The sequence below is a fragment of the Peromyscus maniculatus genome, chromosome 23 (assembly GCF_049852395.1).
Source record: "Peromyscus maniculatus bairdii isolate BWxNUB_F1_BW_parent chromosome 23, HU_Pman_BW_mat_3.1, whole genome shotgun sequence".
Lineage (NCBI taxonomy): Eukaryota > Metazoa > Chordata > Mammalia > Rodentia > Cricetidae > Peromyscus > Peromyscus maniculatus.
The window spans coordinates 52,550,820-52,570,817 of record NC_134874.1 but is presented as its reverse complement, the minus strand read 5'-3'; the positions used below and the strand labels follow the sequence as shown (position 1 = coordinate 52,570,817).

The 19,998-nt window shown below is 45.9% G+C and overlaps 1 protein-coding gene across 7 annotated transcripts in view; it reads right to left on the bottom strand.

Annotated features, from left to right (window-relative positions):
* The window catches only part of Stard13 (StAR related lipid transfer domain containing 13), a 214,641-nt gene that overhangs the window by 78,224 nt on the left and 116,419 nt on the right, over nt 1-19,998 (bottom strand). The window contains exon 1 of one of the 7 annotated variants that reach the window (XM_076560096.1): nt 5,882-6,237. The exons of the other annotated variants lie outside the window; for them this stretch is intronic. The gene's annotated coding sequence lies outside the window, so the exon portion shown is untranslated. Of the gene's footprint in view, nt 1-5,881; nt 6,238-19,998 lie in introns of those variants that run through there. 7 annotated transcript variants of the gene reach the window in all.

The window sequence follows — 19,998 nt, the reverse complement described above, 5'->3', positions numbered from 1 at the left end:
TCTAAAAGATTATAATGGATGTTCTCTGGCTGCTCAAACTGTACCTAACGCTGAACAGAAGCTTTTGAAAACAGTCTTCCAGGAACCTCTGTTTAATCTAAAGTAAAGAACAAGTAAATATTCATACATAATTAGAAAAATATTAGGAAGTCTGTCTTGAACAGACCACTGGATGGTCTGGGGCCCTGTTTTGCAATTATTAGTATCAGTTTTAAAATTTATTCTCTGAGACTTTTATAGACGTATGAAATATATTTTGATTACATGCATCCCCCACCTCTAATTCTTCAGAAGTCCTCCTCCCAATACTATATCCTCCCATTAAAAAAAAAAAAATCCAGTGAGTTCAACTCCTGAGGCCAATTATGTGCATGGGTGTGGGACTCTTCACTGTAACTCAGGCAACCTACTAAAAAAGGTGACTCTACCATCTCCAGGAGCCAACAGCCGCCAGAGGCTCCCAGCCGGGGCTGAGACCTTATGTGCCTTTACATGGTCTGGGGGTTCTTAACCTGGGACTTTTAGATAGGATCCAGGGGTCTGGAAAGCTTGTGGCGTGCAAATGTTGCTCTGTGTGCATATGTGAGTGCATGCCTCTGTGTGTGTATATGTGTGTGTGTGTGTGTATGCGCACACAAACATCACGGTGTTCACCATGGTGCATGTGTGAAAGTCAAAAGATAACTCGAGAGAGTCAGTCCCCTGCTTCTACCATGGAAATCCTGTGGATGGAATCCGGGCTATCAGGCTTGGCAAGCACCAATATGCACTGAGCCACCTCGCTAGTCCACATCTCTGGTTCTTGGGCTAAGGCCTTGTGGATGGGTTGTATTCAGTGACTGTTGACTGAAAACATGATCGACTCTGTGAGAAGCAAACCGCAGATATGGAGGCCGACAAACTGAAAAATATCTCTCTCAGATATGCAGGTTCCTCTAACCCTAGAGGTCTGTGCCAGTATGGGAAAAATGTCCGGTGAAGTCCCCTGAGGTGGGAAAACCTCCGTGAAAAGAAGGTAACGTGGGGCTGGAGAGGTGATTAAGCAGTTAGGAGCACCCGCTCTTGCAGAGGACCTCTGTCAGCTTGTAGCCATCCTCAATTCCAGGTCAGGGTATCTGACGCCCTCTTCCGACCTTGAACACATGGTATACATACATACACACAGAACGCTCATGCATATTACATAAAAGTAAATAAATCTGCAAAAGAAGAAGGCAGCACCATTCTTCTGGTTGTAAGTCTGAGCCTGGGAAATTGTCTGTGGACATCCCTGGGTGGCAGTGTTCCTGAGCATCTGTCCTGTGCTGACTGGGAGAATTAGTCTTGCTGGCTCTGACCCCTTTTAACATTGCCCTGCATCTGATCCTTGGGAACTCCAAGCACACACAGAACTGCCAGGGTTGGAGTCGGGAGAGTGACCGAGGAAAAGGCAGAAGCAGCATATGGTGCTCGTGCCTATAACCAATCTCAGGTCCTGGGACTGCGGACTGCTGTGAGAGTCTCATGTCAGCGTCTATTACACAGAGAATTCTAGAGCAGCTTGGGCTTCGGTGTAAGACAGTGTCAAAACAAACAACAACAACAACAACAAAACAAACAAACAAAAAACAAAAAAACCAAGGAAAAGGAAAATTTACCTCATTTTATTCTCATAGAGAATTACTGTCCCTTTTTAAGTAATGAAGCCCTAGAGGGACAGAGTCATACTTGAAAAATCACTCCTGGTTGCGTCACGACCATAGAAAGAATAGTATAGAACTCTCAAAATGTTTGACCACAATCTTCACCGTAAGATAAAGAAATAGGATGCATATTGTGAACAGGCACACACTTACTTCAGCACACACACAGACTGAAACAAATTTTCACAAAAAATAGTTACCCTTTATGTATGCAAACCCACTTTCCCTTCCCATCCCGTTTTATCCTCCCCAATCTGATATTGCTGGTCATATGCTAGCATCATTAGTCTCAGTTGTCAGCTTGATTGGGTGAAAAGCACCTAGGAGGCTAGTTGGGTGCACCTCCAGGGGTGTCCAAGGGCGGGGAGGTCAGTCGGGTGCACCTCCAGGGGTGTGTCGGGGGAGCACTATCAGAAAGGAATGTGGAAGATGGACCGGAATGGAGGCAATAGCATACTGTAGGTGAGGGACCCAAATGGAATAAGGAAACCACCCCCTGCTCCATCCTGGCCACTCTGCCTCCCTATCATGGTAGGGAAACTTCTGGAACCCTGAGCCAAAATAAAGCCTTCCTCCTGGTTTTTATTGGGTGCCTGTCACAGTCACAAAAATTTCGTTAACACTCATCTTGACTGTGTGTTTTGTAACACTTGGTTACAGGAGAAGAATCTGGTTAAATGAATCAACTGAATGGAGTTCTATGAGTCAAATACCGGGGAGACCCCCTTTCTTTCTTAATCCTCCAAAGTCTCACAACACAATCCCAGCCCCCTCCCCCCCTGAAATGTTACGAGACATTTCCCAAACCACTCTTTTCCTCCCCTCCATTTTCTCCTCCTTGGTTCAGGCCTTGTGTCGAGGACTATAGCAACAGAATTCCAAAGAGTCTCTCCTTCAGTGAGCATCCCTGAAAGCTTTTCTCATTCCTGTCACCAGCAGAATGGAGTTTCAGCTCACCATTATGGCCCACTGTGCCTCCCTGGCCTGGCTGGCCACTGCCGGCCATGGCTCACATCTGGCTGTCCGGCACTGCTTGGAGTTCCTGGGCCCAGGCTGTGGTTCACCCTCCACACTTAGTTCTAATTGCCTCCTCTTATCTTTCCCTCCGTAACATTAGTCCCACGTCTTCCTCGCCCGGCTTGCTCGCATTTATCTTGTACCATGATTCAGTGGAGACGCTGGAATCCCAGGATGGCCTGGCTTTGGGCTGTTACAGTCCTTATGAGATGACCTTGGCATATTCTCAATGCACATCGGTCTCCTCCATCTGACCACAGCTCTTTGAGGGGCTTACTCATTCTGGCACCAAGAGCGCCTGGCAGAGCACATGGAACCTGGTGTGTGCTCCGTAGGTGTTGAGCCCAGGGCAGCTGGGAAGGGCTCACCTTGTTCTGCGTGCATCTCAGAGTGAACTGTAGACTTACTCCTGCCAAAGTACTCTAAGAAGTCTCTGGCCATGGAACCCTCTTCTCCCTGGAAAGTCTCCTTTGCCTTCCTTCTTCTTACCTGGTCTGACTCCAGGAGGCTGCGGGGGGGGGGGGGGCTGGGTGGGCACAATCTGGGCACATAGCGTTCTGTTGTACTCCATTTGAAAAGCCTGATGCACCTGCTTCCGGGGTTGATGTTGGGCAGCGTGCCGGGCCCCAGACATAATCAATAACAATCAATGGCATGAAATCTCATGCGGTTTACAGGCCTTCCAGAGGTGGCTTTGGAAGAGTACTGGGGACACAGATGTGGCACAGAGCCTGGTCCTAGGAGACTGAGGCTCGTTCTGGTGGCGAGACAAAGGTCAGGGCTCCTCACGCGTAGATCCGAGGCTGGATTCAGTGCGGACACACCAGAACTCCCTGGATATGCCCTAGAGGAACCCTAACTAACTGTGATGGCCTCATTTGTACCCCAGAGGCAATCAACCAATTGGCCATGATGGCGAGCGGGGATATGAGAAGCCGATAACGACAGCAGTGCCTTCCATTCCTCGAAACGGAATCCTGTTCAACTATGGCGACTTGGGTTCTCAGCAAGAAGGAGGCACTGGGTCACATACTGGGGTGAGCTGACCGGGGGCCCTGAACGAGCTGTGTCTGCCTCTGGCACCGTTCTTCGTACTCCACTTAAATAAGGCCTTGCCTTTCTCAAGGGTGCAGCTCACCAGACACCTCTTCCAAGAAGCCTTCTTGGAACCATCTAACAGCATGGCTTCCTCCACTCTGTGACCCATGGCCACCATGAATTGTCACTTGATTTCTGTGACCAGGACTTCCACCTTTTTATGAGGCTGAAAATGTGAGCACAGTGGATATGGAGAGAGGAAGGAGCTCAATGTAGGTTTGTGGTGCTGCCAATCACAAAGAAAAAAAAGGAGCCTGTACATGGGCATGGCTGAGGATGACGACGACAATGTTGTAGGTGACTTTTGTTAATCTCTAGAAAGAGAGAAGTGACGGAGCCAGAAGAAAAGAGTGAGTGCCCTTACCAAATAAAATCAAAACAGAGAGATGGGGGGCTGGAGAGATGGCTCAGAGGTTAAGAGCACTGACTGTCCTTCCAGAGGTCCTGAGTTCAATTCCCAGCAACCACATGGTGGCTCACAACCATCTATACTGAGATCTGGTGCCCTCTTCTGGCCTGCAGGCATATATGCTGTATACATAATAAATAAATAAATCTTAAAAAAAAAAAACCAGCGAGATGGGAGGAAGAACAAGTATAGATTATGGACAACCTTGACAACAACCGCAATCCAAAGACACCCTGGAAAAAAGGGGGCAGTCACACTGTGGAGCTCCCCAAGCAAAGGGCTCCGCTACCCAAGCCTCAGATCCCCTCTATGCACATGTGCACCTCACCACCTGTACCTGTCCGTGAAGCTCTGAGGGTGTGAGGAGCCTGGGAAAGGAAGGACAGTTAGCTCACCCTGCAATCCTGTCTTGGACACAGGAATTTGATTTCTTTTTGTGTTTACAATTGCTGAACAGAACGAATTTTCTATATTGACCTACATTTAAAAACCTGAAGCCAGGGCTGGAGCGATGGCTTAATGGTTAAGAGCACAGCTGCTCTTCCAAAGGACCTGGGTTCAAGTCCCAACACCCACATGACAGCTCACAACTGTCTGTAACTCCAGCTCCAGGGATCTGACACCCTCCCACAGACAGACAGACAGATATGCAGGCAAAACACCAACGCACATAATAAATAAATTAATTAAAAAAAAAACCCTGAAGCCATTATTCTTCCCTGAAATGAATCTTGTTTTTCCCCTTTCCCACTGATACAGTGAACAGCAGGAAGAAAAGGTACCCTCAATGAATTTTACATTTTCCTATACATACTTAGAATGTAATGTATTCATACTTTTTAAAAAAAAATACCAAAAGCTCTCCTTCAAGCATGAGAAAATTGATGCTCTAGGGAGATGTATGATTCTGCAGTTTCTAAAGACTCCTGGGCATTCTGCCTCCCTGAAGAAGCTCACATGCAATTTTAAAAGAAAAAAAAAATCTTTAGAGAGAACTCTTTATTCATTTTTTTTTTTTATAACTGCCCCTCTGTGTACCACATGAATTCTAACACCATAGTGAGACCCAAGGGCTCAGCTCTAAACAACCAAGAGACACACGGCCAAGGGACAGCGGAGGTCAGCTAAGCGCAAGATCACAGGGTGAATGCAGAATCTCTGCTCAGCAACATAAAGAGCTGGCTGCCAAACAAGGACGTTCTTCAACATATTTCCTTGAAACACAGGATGTCTCCAGTGAATTTTACTGAGAATCCCACCAACCTCACGCAAGGTGACGGATGCGAGGGCACCCTGAATCTTGTTTAGGATCCATGGTTCTCGAATCTCTTCAAAGTAAAAACCCGTGCTCCTCCAGACATCATGGAATCCCTGAGCACAGGTCTCAGTGAGGTCACCCTGTACCTCCCACTTCCAAGGCCGGCATGCTAGGGGCGCCAAACACCCAGGGTTCTCTGAACGGCCTCCAACCCCACGCCCCTCGTCTTCTGGATGTTTTTTTCCATCCAGGATGACCTTGTCCCCCTCCATCCAACCAGCCAGTTCTCATCCATTCTCCCTTCTCTACCTCCTCAAACCTCAGCTCTTAGCGCGACGTCTCTGTGTGTCTCCCTCTCCTGCCACCCGAGGTTGACGGTTCCCTCCCTCCACGTCCTGGTCCTTCCACCCCACTTACCCCAGCACCAGAATTTTTGGTCTACTCCACTTTCATAGTCCCTTCACAGCTGTCCGCCTCTGCATCAGCCCAGTGCTAAGCACCCCAAAGGGGTTTGATTAATGTTTTCGGGAAGACCAAGGAAGCTTCCAGCATGGAGGTTCTGACAGACTTAGAGCAGGGAACAGATGATCATTCTCTCTCCGGCTTCCGGCCACCAAGAGCAGAAAGGAACCTCACTGGTCCCCAGTGACCTGCGGGGCCTCTGCCGAGATTCCAATCCTCCACACTTCCTCTCCCCATTGTTTTCATTCACATTAAAAAGAAACATCAGAGCCTCGAGAAGGAAGATTCTATTGGGAGCTGAAAGAAGCGTGCACTGTCTGATGGAGGGGTTCCTCAGGGCGACTACAGTGTAAGGTAGAGTATGTTCCACCGACCTCCCCCCCACCCATTATCAACGGAGTCTTTCAGACGAGGACGGAACCGTCCAGCCCTAAAGAAATAGCACACAAGTCATTCTGAAATACCAACGGCCTATTATCTTCTGTTGGAAATTTCCAGATCTTTTCTTACACACCCTTGGAGATTATAAACACACGGTGAAAATGTTCCATGTGGCTGGGGATGTGGCTCAAAGGCAGAATCCTTGCCTAGCAGGAGGCCCTGGCTAGACCAGCCAAACACAGAACCAGAAGAACACATCCTGTAGCTGGCTGATGTGGCTGAGATGGGTTATTTCAGGGACCTCCTCCTCCTCCTCGGTACAAAGGTGGTAATGCAGGCCCTTAGATGTCCATGGATTCTCCCATTTTTTAATTGAATTCAACTTTGGTATCTTTGACACAGGGGCTTGCTGTGCAGCCCAGGCTGGCCTTGAACTCACTGTGTATCTCAGGCTTGCCTCAAACCTACATCCTCCTGCCTCTGCTTCCAGAATGCATATGACCTCTTAAACATTACAAAGATCCTCTCCTTTGGCAAGTGTGATTTCTATTTACAATCTAAGGTATATATTATTAATTATGTATTCCATATTGGTACTTATTTCATAAAGTGATTATAGTGCCATCTAATTTAGGATATTTGAAATGATGGACAGTACACACATAGACCACGTTGTATGTTTTTAAAATTCATCTGTGCACGATGGCTTCTGTTAACAAAGGCTCCAGAGTCCACCACCCCGCTTCTGTCAGAACCTTCCCGAGGAGGCACTTCAAGCGTCTGCACCGTTCCCTCAGGCTGCACAAATGCTTCCTTGTGTCACAGCAGCTTCTGTGACACACAGGGATGACTGTCCTGGGAAAGTGGAGGAGTAACCCTGGAGCTGACGTCATCGTCGTTTCTGACATTCCAACCCTGTTCTCTCCCCCATAGGGACACGTTTTCAGACCTATAGCTCACTCCTCACTGCCCACACCTGACTCCCAGGCCACTGAGTCACTTCCTGTCTTCCAGACTTGCTGCTAAACTTCCTTTTGTAAAAACAAAATTAAGTGAAAACTTAAAGAACATTGTGACAGGCACAGAAAGGTCATTTAACAACTGCAGGCTGATAAACTTACAGTGGACTGTGAGTTCCCAGAATCCTTTGTGGTTAGGCTGTGAGAAGGAATTCACCCAAGGCTTGTGGGTGACTCGGCCAGTGACCCCCACCTGCAATCCTTCCCCAGATGTTCCAGAGACCTCAGAGGCTACATGCGGGGGCGACAAGCGCTTAGCGTGTCCAGATGTGAAGACTTTCCCACCTCCAGGGTGAGTGGGAGACACATTTGTAGTTGTTAAAGATCGTGACCACTATTGAGAAGAGAGAACTCTGCCCTATTTGATGCTGGATCCCCAGTCTGGAAAACTGTAGGTATATAGCCAGCATGTGGGGGAATACTGAGAGTGGGTACGTTATACAGAATATGCACACAGAAAACAAAAATGAATAGTAAGTTCTGCAGAAAATTTCTGGGCATGTTTTTCTGCTACACACACACACACCTCACTCTAAATTTACTCAAACATTCTTTTGTTCCTTGTGTTCATTTTGGTCTCCATGGAAGGCACCCAACTTTCAACGGGCACCACACCAAGCTAGATGGTCCTGATGGCTGCTTTTGAAAAGGCTTCAATTTTTTTCCCCTTAAATGACTATCTCAGTTGACCTAAGAGGTTAGCTTTAGCACTGCTCAGTTTTAGAGAGTTAAATGTATTTAAGAAGCTACGGGGATTTTCAAGACTTTAAGGGCTACCCCTCTAAGGGGACGTTGACTAGGTGACCTAGTCTCCTCCTGAAGAAAGCTCTGGTGCCTGTCAGGATCCATGTCCATGAAAACGACAATTGTCAGGCGCTTTCCCTTCATAAAACTCCCACAAAACCTCTGTATGTTTGCATTTATTTTCCTTCTAAATTCAAGTTCTGGGCTTAAGACTCCCAGGAACACTTGGTGTTTCTTTTTAATGATTCCTTTTTATTGGGACAGGCACTGTCTGTCAGGTATGAGCCAAAGAGTTTCAGGCCTTATATTCCTCTCTCTCTCTCTCTCTCTCTCTCTCTCTCTCTCTCTCTCTCTCTCTCTCTCTCTCTCTCTCTTTCTCTCTCTCGGTTTTTGGAGACAGGGTTTCTCTGTGTAGCCCAGGCTGGCCTTAAACTCCCTGAGTCCTGGGATTGAAGGCGTGGGACACTGCCTTCCTGCCTCTCTTTTGTTAAACAGGTTCCATTTCTTGAAGTTTTTCTTTCTTTAAGAAATAACTTGGTCTTCTTAGGGGACTCCTAACAGCAGGAACAGGGGCTGTCTCCAACTCTTTTACTGGCTCTTGGGACCCTACTCCTCTTACTGGGTTGCCTTGCCCAACCAATCTTAATACATGGGGAAGTGCTTGGTCTTTCTGCAACTTGATATGCCATATTTTATTGATATTCATGGGGGACTTGCCCCTTCCAGGATGGAGATGGAAGAGGAGGGGGTTGGGGTGTGTAAGAGGAATTGGGGAGAGGGACTGAGAGGGGAGAGTGGTGGGTAGGTTTTGGCAGGGTGTAAAATAAATAGATGAATTAAAAAAATAAAAGAAAGAATGCCATAGGCACATAGCTTGATGTGCCATAAAACCATAAGACAGAGTTACACACCAGGATTTTAATTCCTTTAGTGTGTTTCTCACATCAATAGCAGGTACAGTATACCTAAGCAGGAATCGCCAATGTAAGTGCATCTTTTAAAGCTGGTACTTAGCTGGACATGGTGGCATGTACCTTTAGTCCCAGCACTCGGAAGGCAGAGGCAGATAGAGTTCTGTGAGTTCCAGGCCAGCCTGGTCTACACAGTGAGTTCTAGACCTGCTAAGGCTACATAGTGAGACTGTATCTCAAACAAACAAACAAACAAACAAACAAACAAACAAATGCTTATTCTAGCTATTTCTCAGAGCAAAATATAAGTAAATGAAAAAGAAATAAAAAAAATAATCATATGCTTAGTGTAGGTTTCTTATGTCAGAAACTGTGATGTCTTTCTCAAGCTGATCTTCCGGGATTCAAGGTTCTGCTCAGCTCCCCCTTGTTCGACCCATGCTCAGTGCCTTGGGTTTTGGCAAGTGATGAGTAGGTGTGCCTGGATGAAATATGACACCTGGCAGCTTTCAGCTTTGACCCACTCTAACTCTTTAAATGCTGTTGCAAAAAAGAAAAAAAAAAAAAGAAAAAAAAAAAAAAAGACAGCTTGCCATCTGACCTTAGAGTTTTTGTTATTTTAGAATTTGGCTTCCCAGTGTTCCTTGGGACAAAACAATCTTCCCATTGTGTAAGGAACACTGTGACGGGGGAGAGTGAAGGAATTCCTATGTGGCTAAAGTTCCATCCTGGGTGGTAAGCACCGGCTTGGGATGATGATGATGATGATGATGATGATGATTTTTATAACCTGAATGTGGTTTGCATACAATGTATTGTAAAGAGTTACTGAAGCCAGGGTGATGGCAGCACCCCAAATGTTTTTAAGTATGCAGCTTTTGGCGCTGCCCCTGTGATGGACCAATGGACTCAGGACTGGGACAGTATACCTAGTCTCCATGTGCTCACTAGAAATGACACAACCATGAAAAAACAAGTATTTGATAAAAGAAAAAAACAAAAGCAAACCCCTCAGGTCCATCCCAATTCATTGTGCTACTCAAATTTCAATTAAAAAAAAAAGGCTTTGGAATTCGGTAAACAATTTACAAGGTATAATTATATTTGATAAGTTATACCATAAACAGCTCCTAAAGTGAAATTGAACCAAAAATTATATCCATCTTTCTCAGTGTACTTTTCTTGAGAAAGTTCTGATGATTCGGCCGCCAAAGGTTGCTAGACCATAAGCAAACTGATTCTAAAATGATTTAAATGTACTTTTTAAAGATGCTTTCATTGGTCCTAATCTATCTCTTGTTACCAAGACATTTATCAAGCTTTCAGGGCTGTTGTTGTTGTGATAAGGTCAGAAGATGAAGGGGAAGAAAGAGCTTGCAGAGTGCAGGGCTTTTCTAGGGCAGGTTACTCTCTCACAGGTGGCTTGAGAGAGGCATAATGAAGCCACCCTGCAGAGTGGCTTGCTAGCTGGGTGACTCTGGCGGCAAAACTTGACCCTTCCCAACCTTGAACCTTCTCCCCGGGAAGAGGAAGCCTCTTTGGCAGTCTTTCAGATGCACTGAGACTCTCTTGTGATTTGCACGATGAAACACGATGCTGACACAGAGAAGCCCACGCCACCGGGACGGCGGCACAGGACTCCAGAGAACATGAGCCTGGACTTTGGTCCTGGCCGTCTGAGGGCAGACAATGGTTACACGCACGCTAACTCTATCGAGAAAAGCCCTGCGAATGTCAGGGAATATCATGCAATGCTGAGGTTTATCTGACTCTTGCATTGCTTGGAAACGTTTGTTGACGAGCCTTGATCCCCCGGGGTTGACAATGACTTCACAGTGTGGTCTCTGACAGGGCAGCCTTACGCCTCTCCACAAAGCCACAGGCTCAGCTGCTGCCTCCTGGCCCCTCACACCAGTCCCAGTGCATTCGCTCTCAATTTGGGGATCAAATGTAACATCTCTAATCTCTCCCGTTTTGTGATCCAACTCTAATAAAAGTGAGCGTGAAGGCGGGTTGCCAAACGCGGAGCCTGAGCAAAGCCATACTGCTAAGTCATTCTGTTACTCTAAGGCAGATCTAAGACAGCATGTCTGGGTAAGCACATGGCCTCCGACTGCACCAGCCTACAGAGCAGCTGTGCAGTCTGGCCTGGTGCGTGCGGCTGTGGCTGGCTTTCCCTGGAGTGGACTCACGGGCAGCCAGGAGACACAGTGTCTGTTTATTGGCAGTGCCCACAGCACTTGACCAGTGTGAGGCACACAGCACATGGGTAAACGTGGCAGCAGCCCACCCAACATTGTCACTGAAAAGGAAAAAAGTTCTACAGCATGCAAAGGCTTTAGGTATTTTGTGGTTTGACTGGAGATAAACACTCGTTATAATTGTAGTGTTTACTAAACAGGGAATAAGCTATTTGGGAGCTAAAGATATATCTTGGTAACACAGTGTTCCATATTCTTTAATTTTTCCCCAAAGGCTTATTCTGGAATGTTCTCTTTAGCATAAATCATATGAGAAAGGTTTATAAAGCTCACATACAAAGGTTTATAAAAGCGCTATTTTTATTAAAACAAAACTTTCTTGCTATATACTGTTCAAATATTCCACTAAAGAAAATCTGCATGGCTACTGTTGATGCAACAGGTGAGGCATGGTGCCTGATGCTTTATGCAGAATGGCTCATTTCACCATCCCCGCCATGAGGAGGAAGAGGCAGAGGCCCAGGGAGGTTAAATGAGGTGACCCAGGTCTTGCATTAGGGATGTTGACACTTGAGACAAGCATTTCTGTTTCCAGCCTTTGCCTATAACTGTGAACTCTTCCAAATTCTTCTGAAGACACTAGACTATAAATAGATTAAAAACACACCCAAAGTTGTTGATATAATTTCTCTCTGTGTGTATGTGTATGGAGTGGAGAGATGCCACCTATAAAGATGGGCTTATCAAATTCTGCTGAAAATAGAACTTGCTATTGACAAAAATGAGGAGGAAAAGTGGAATCACTAAGCAACACTTTCCAAAGGTCTTGGTAGCTCTCCAGAAGGTTATGCAGGAGAGCACTGGGCTTCCTGTTGGAGTGAAATCCTGAAGAGTTCTTCTGGAGGTGAGGGCAGGGAACATTTGAAAACCATCAACTGGAGTGTGGGACTGGCCACTCAGCTAAAGCTCCTTGCCCTGACGACACCCTGAGGTTAACTTAGCCAACACCGCTTCAGAGGTGAGCGATTGAAGACTCAGAGGCGCAGGGAAGCGTGGGCACAACCAACAATGGTCTCGGGATTCAAACCCAAATCATCCTGAGCCCCCAAGTCTTCCCTCTCCCACAGCCTCTTGTAGCTGTTGGCTGGTACACAGTATTTTCAGCAAGAGGCCAAAACAGAACTCTTGTGACTGGGGGACAGGGAAGGGAAAGTACATGAACCAGTAAAAACGACAGGAGGTCAATCCAGTCACCTACACTATTAATTAAGCTTTGTTATCTGCCAGCTAGTCCTGCATGGCTCCATGGTGATTATCAAGGCAGTCAGGACTTCAAATGGTACTGATAACAGAATGTAATCGGATTATGCATTTCTCCCTCTTGGTAGCTTAAGCAAAAATGTTCTTTTAAAGCCGAACATTCTGTGTTGTTTTTCTATTGGTTACTAGTTCAGAGTGATCCCAGAGACTGATTTTCACGTACCCATGGAAAGAGAAAGAAATAGTTCTTGCTGAGTAGGAATGAGTGTGGATTTAACAACCAGTGGCCTTCACACAGCAGAAAAGCCACAGCAATGGAGCACTGGACACAGCCCATGTCTAATAAACACATCTTTATTTATGATTTCTGGACCACTGACATTTCCCTTTTAAAAACAAGATATTTACTTAAGTACTTAGAGCAATTTTGTAAACAAACCTGAATTTAAATATGGAGAAATGGCTAATATTTTATTTTGAAAATATTCTGCTTTTAAATTCACTTGATTAAAGTGAATCTTTTTTATGCTCATTTTTTAGGTTTATTCATGTATTTCATGTGTAGGTGTTTTGCCTCCATGTAATATGTGCACCGCATCATGCAGTGTCTGAGGGGGACATATGAAGGCATTGGATCCCCTGGACTGGAGCTGTGGACAGTTGTGAGCTGCCTTGTGGGTGCTGGGAACTGACCCCGGGTCCTCTGCAGGAGCAGACAGTGCTCTAACCGCTGAGCCATCGCTATTCCCTATGTGTAGCTTTGACTTTCAATAAATATTCTGAGTTTTACAAAGTCTCTTATCGTGTTCTTTGTAAATGTAGACCTGCCTACACTAGGTTAATTGGCATTTGAGTTTGAAAGTAGATCTGTGTTTAGACATCATATTTTAGGATATTTAGCATGAAGTGAAAAGTTTGCTTTCGTAGGGACTAGCTGTTAAACAGCCACGTTTGTTAGCAGCAAACTCTGCAATGCTCTGGCGCTCTGTTACCATCAGGGGAAATATCGGGGAAACTCAAAACAGTGAAGAATTAAAAGGAAAAGACACCTGCTTCTCAGGCCCCCAGATGTGCTTCTCACTTTGGAGAAAGTGAAAAATTTTTTTTTTCAACTTAAAAAATGAATGATAAACCTCTTTTTAGAAAGGAGATTATATATGCTATTAGTCATTCTGAAAAATGACCAGGCTTTCAGGAGCTCTGATTGGCATTTCTCTGTGGGGACACCCCTCCCTTGTATAAACACATGCACATACCCATGCTTCATATGAGCTGCAATCTCACAGGGACTTCAAGGAAGAACTTAAACAAAACAAAAAGCCCTCATATTTTCCCATGCTTTTTTTTTTCTACTTCTGTCAGAACTTTTATGAGATTGGAGGAAACTCTTCTATTTATTTTCCTTTGTTCTTCCCGTCTTACTGGAAGCGAGCGTTATCTGGATGTAATCATCCTCAATGAGAATACATTTGGACTAAGGAGATGACTCAAATCAATGACTTCAGAATTAAAGTGTTTAATTCTGCTGCCACTTTGGGTATGCCATCAAGGGTCAACATTTTCCCCTATTCTAACGCAACGTACATTTCCCCTTCGAAGGAAAGAATGCCATTTTTATCAGCCCTTTCGTTCACCTTCAGACTTACCCAGCCCTCTGCAACTCAGCTTTTGCAATCCCATGGCAGTGGAAACACTAGTGAGGGCTAAGGATGCAGCCCAGTGGTCGAGCTCCTGCCTAGCAAGCATGAGGTGCTGTGTTCAATTCCCAGCATTACTGAAACAAAGCAACACCCTCTGCCCCAAACAACAGCTAAAAAACAAAACCAAACCAAACAAACCAAAAAGTCCGGCGGCCTCCCCACTCCCACACACGATATGAACCTCTCTGGCCTTCTTTCTCAGTTTCTTAACGTGGTTTTTCTCTCTCTAAATCACTGCTTGTGTTCATCTGATTCTTAGTGAGCCTGCCTGGTGTTCCAGCCACCTGGAGCTGACCAATATTTTCCTATGGGAAGGATGCCATGGCAACCAGCTTTGTGTCAGGGACACAAACCAGCTGTCTCAGCTGCCAGCCATCAGCACCCACAGAAGGTTCACAACAGTGTTGGAGGGCTCAGAAGTCATCGCCTCTCAGGGCACAGGGTGTGTGTGTGTGTGTGTGTGTGTGTGTGTGTAAGTGTATGAGTGCCGTGTGTGTGTGTGTCTGTGTGTGTGTGTGTGTGTGTAAGTGTATGTGTGTGTGTGTAAGTGTATGAGTGCCGTGTGTGTGTGTGTCTGTGTGTGTGTGTGTGTGTGTAAGTGTATGTGTGTGTGTGTAAGTGTATGAGTGCCGTGTGTGTGTGTGTCTGTGTGTGTGCGTGTGCGTGTGCGTGTGCGTGTGCGTGTGTGTGTGTGTGTGTGTGTGCATGTGGAGGTCAGAGGACCATCTCAGGTGTTGATCCTTGCTGGCCACCTTGTCTGAGAGGCAGGGCCTCTTGTTCTCCACAGGCCAGCTGGCCCGTGAGCTTCTGGGAACTCTCCTGTTCCCACCTCCTATGTCACCGCAGGAGCACCAGGATGACAGACACACGTGGCCATGTCCAGCTTTCACACGGGTCCTGGGGATTCACACTCAGGTCCTCACACTTGGGTGGCAGGTACTGCATGGACTGAGCCTCTCCTCAGCCCTAGAGCATAGCTCTTCAGTCACGGGGGTAGAGACTATCGAGGAGGGGAGCCGAGATAGGCAAGGTTACAAAGATCTGTGTCAACTATCAGTTTTTCACAAGCGCTGCCAGATTAGTAAGGCTCACATAGCCTCAGTTTCTCATTTGTGAAATGTGGCCATGAGAACGCTGTGGGTGAAGTAGACTATGGTTGGCAGATGAGAAGCACCTGGCGTATCTACTGTTATTAAGAAGCACATAATACAGATACAGACTGGGACACAAAGGTCTACAAATCAGGGTGCAGAGGAATGCACTGGACATGCTTGTACTTACATTTTGTACATTTTATTTAAACATTTTTTTTTTTGCAAAACTGAATTATTTTGGCAGAATTTAATATGGGGATGCTATGCTAAACCCTGTTGGTGGTTTCTGAAGGCAAGTGGGAACGGCATGGGGTGGAGGGCTGCTGTGTGGAACAGCGGTCTACCCTGTATCTTTGTTTTCAACACTGCCACTCATCATACCATAGGAAAACCTACATGGACCCAGTGGAGAGCGTCATGGGCAACACTACACGCTCTTCACTAAGCAAAACCCCGGAAAAATCGATAATTGACTTAAGATTCTTGCAGAGTTGTTTTGAAGGAAAGAATGCTAATGATCAGGAATGAGTAGCCAACCAGGATGAGGTAAAGCCGGTTAACAGTCACCTCTCCAAGGGAAGAATAATGAGAAGGGATCTGGATGAGGCAAAAGTCGGGTTGAGCTCATTTCAAAGAGTTTGGGAAGACAACGTGAAGTGCGGTTTTATATACTCTGGCCTCTGTGTCTTGAGCTATTAGTGACAGTGAACATGAACGTATACTAATGTGCAAAGACGAGGATGTTGGAAATGTTTCAGATTTTGTCGCTGACAGGAGGGGGGAGAAGTCCTCAAGCTGTCACCATCGGCCACATCCGAAGGCTCTTGACGGATGCTTATAGAAAGCTCTGGGATACCGTGAGGGCTGCTGCAATAACTGAGGTGACTGTTAGGAGGTGGGGAGCAAACACCATGTGGATACCACGGACAGTGGGGTGAGCCATGGAACGGGGCACACAGATGGCACATGGCAGTGTGAGGTTCCATTACACTCCTTTGGTTGGCAACCAACTTAGAACTTATGAACTGTCATTTCCAGAATTTCCCATTGGATAATTTGTGACTATGACTAGCGATCGGTAACAAGATGTGGGATAAGGGAAACTACTGCATACTTATTGTAGTGAGGTCCCCTGTGCTAAGAACCATGTGGATACAGGCACACATATCATGAGCTCATCTCCCGCGGCATGTTTCCAACACTTTACGCAATGTGATGCACTTTGTATTTGTACTGAGAGGTCATCAGATGAAGATGTTGGTTACCCGACTCCTGCTGAACCCGCCTAGTGCTGAGAGGTTAGTATCTTTAGTACCCCGGAGCCTATTCACAGCATGCACACCCCGTACGAGGTACCCTCACAGCTCAGTATTACAGACAGGTTTAGGTATCACCTGTCATAGAAGAATATGGCTATTTGCTTCTAACCAACTGAGTTCGCTCAGTTGAGGAAGGCTTGTAGAAACGAACAACAAAACGCCCAAGACTGGCCCTCTTGACAGTCAGCCCAACAAAGCTTGCCCGAAGTGAGCCTGCTACCAGAGTTAAGTACGTATGCTCCCTCATTCTTCTCTGTGCTCCCTCATTCTCTCTGATCTAAGGAGCAATCTTCACACCTTTGCACACCTTTACACACCTTTACACGTCTGCAAATATCCTCTCCCCTCCCATCAGTGAGTGCAGGATGTCTCAGTTAGTGCAGCACTCACTCAGTGATGCCACATACAGTGTGTGCTTGTTGAGTGGATAAAAAAAAAAGCTACCCTTGAGTCAAAATACACTGCCCATCGAGTCGCACATCGCAGCGCCAAAATCAACATTCTCTGCTCAGTTTTGATGCTGTTTTCCCCACCGGCCCATGAGCTCCGTGAGGCAAGGGAACTTCATTTGACTAGTCGAATTGTTTCTTGTGTTACAATAGCTTACAACTGGCCTTGACACATATATTAATAGTTGTTGCATGGGTGGACAGATTGCAATGGGCCTATTCATAGTATTCTACACATAATTTGTAAAATAATGCCAGAACTTACAATAATTGAGTCTGTCTCCCCTTCAAGTCCCACTTCTCATGCAGTGATATTTCTAGTAGCATGCTAGGGGCCACCCATTTATTTCTCTAAAGAATTATTTATTTTTATCTTATGTATATGTTTTGCCTTCACCTATGTGCACTACCCAAGGAGGCCAGAAGAAAGCGTCAGATTCCCCTGGAACTGGAGTTACAGGTGGTAGTGAGCCACAGGTGGGAACTGAACTGTGGTCCTCTGGAAGAATAGCCAGTGCTTGTAACTGCTGGGCCATCTCAGTAGCTCAGATGTTCTCAACCTGTGGGTCATGACCCCTTGGGGGGGGGAAATGAATGGCCCTTTCACAGGGGTTGCATATCAGGAATCCTGCGTATCAGACATTTACATTATGATTTTTAACAGTAGCAAAATTACAGCTGAGAAGTGGCAATGAAATAATTTCATGGTTGGGGTCACCACAACATGAGGAACTGTATTAAAGGGTTGCAGCATTAGGAAGGTTGAGAACCACTACACTAGCCCCATCCCACTCCCTCATTTATTTTTTAATACATCAAACATTTTAAAGTCTTTTGTTTGGTAGCATCTATACTCTCCTTTTCCCTGTATTAAAATGGATTCACACTTCTTGGCCAAGAGACACACCATACATCGACCTTTTCACTTCTTAAAATCAGATGTGAATATGTGCATTGCCTCCAGCCTTGGAGTTGAACAGAAGTCACTCTTTCCTGAGTCATGACCCTCTCTGACCCCGGGATGGGGATGGATGCTATAGGATGTTTCCCTTTCCACAGAAGGGTCATCTACTGTGAGGTCTCATCATCAGCTAAAATAAATAAATAAATAAATAAACAAACAAACAAACAAATCAACTGTTTTCATTTAAACTGAGCTCTGATTATTGTACTGCTGCTTAACTCTTTGTGGTTATATTCAAGTACTTGCAAAGCCCAAAGAACACCAGCCAGGGAGCCTCTAGAAAGAGCACAGGGCTCTTCCGTGGAGTCATTTATGGTTAATTTAAGAAACTGCCTTTCATCGGCTTGCTGGGGTTCTCTAGGTGTATCCTGTACCGGTGCAGTCACAGCTGGGCCCAGCGCCAGACAGTGCAGACAGTCTAGGATGCAGGATAATAAGCATGTGCCGAAGAACAATGGTTCGCAAGAGATTTCCCTAAGCCATTGTTTTCTGGTGGAGATATAGTCATTAGCCCCAAGAAGCCTTACGGCACTGGGTTTGCGGAGGCCATCAGGGACTTCGTGTTCTAGAGATCTCAAGGAAGAAGTTCTGGTGGGGCTTCTTGCCCTTTGCTGTTGGTGCGAGGTGAACAGGTGTCCTGAGGAGACAACTGCACACCCCCAGCCTGCACCCCTTTCCTGCTCCGGCTGTAGCAACTTACTGCTTAGCATCCCGAAGGCTTCCTCGGTTCAGGGATTCTGAGTCCCTCGGCCTGCAGCTGGCTTCTAGTTCCCCAAACTGGCTTGGCTCAGCTCCAGCTCAGCTCAGTGGCCAGCCTCTGCCCTGCGCTGCCTGTCACGTGTGTGTGAAGGCCCTGGAAGGACGTCTAGATGTCATGCACATGATGCTGGAACATGATGGCATGAAGGTGTCTCTGCAGACTTCTGATGCCTTACTGAGGACAAACGGGGTTCCTTCGTGAAAAAGATTTCCCGTTTTCAATAGGGTTGCTCTCTTGGGACTCAATGTGCCCCGCTCCCGACAACCCCCAACTGTTGGCACAGCATGTTTGCCTACCTCAAGTCCATTGGGAATTTGTTTCTGTATTTATTACCATGTTTATATTCATTTGTTAAGTGGGTATTCTCTCATGACTTAAACAGAAAACAGAGGAATTACATCATTTGCTCTGCAATGCACAGAACATGTATCTAATCAGAAGCATCTAGATACATCATTAAAGATGGCCCATAATTTTCAGAACCTTTGGGGCTAGAGATATGTACAATGAGGAAAAGCTCTGCCAGCTGTCAGTTCTTCGGTCTGGTGTCATGGCTGAGAATGTGGGGTGTGGGGGTGCAGTATGAAGAGTGGGGTGCATTCTAAGTATCACCCGAGAACTAACAGCAGACCCCCACTTGCTAAGCACAAGGCAAGATGATAGGTAGTATGTATGCTCAGTGTTGACCAACTGCACAGGCCTGATTTGGTGGGAGGTTATTTCCAGTTCCTCTGTGATTCACCCTGATCCAACATGCAGACGCATTATGGTAAAATGGATTTACCTCTGCTGGCTATTCTGTGTTAAAAAAAGAAAAGATTAAGTGTGAGATTATAGAAAGCCTCCATAATTTACATAGTTTCTTCCTTGTCATTTAGCAAGTACATTCAAGTTTTCCTGTTTTAACCTCATTTGAGAGAGACCTTGAAGCAGTTAGACTTTCCATCTCTTGGCTGGAGAGATGGCTCAGTGGTTAAGGCCTGTACTACAACTGTAGAGGGCCAGAGTTCATTTCCCAGTACCCTCCCCCAGCCTCACACCTGTAAGCCCTGCTCCGGAGGATCCTACACTCTCTTCCGGCTTCCACAGACACTGCACTCATGTGGCATACGGGTATATATGTGCACAAGGGTGCACATACATAAATTAGTATAAAATGAAAATAAAATCTAAGTGTGATTAGTAGGACTGAGGTAGGATCAGTAGGTTAACATTTTATCTAGTAGTGACTGCTTTGAAATCTTTCTGTTAGAATATCAGGTTTCCAGTC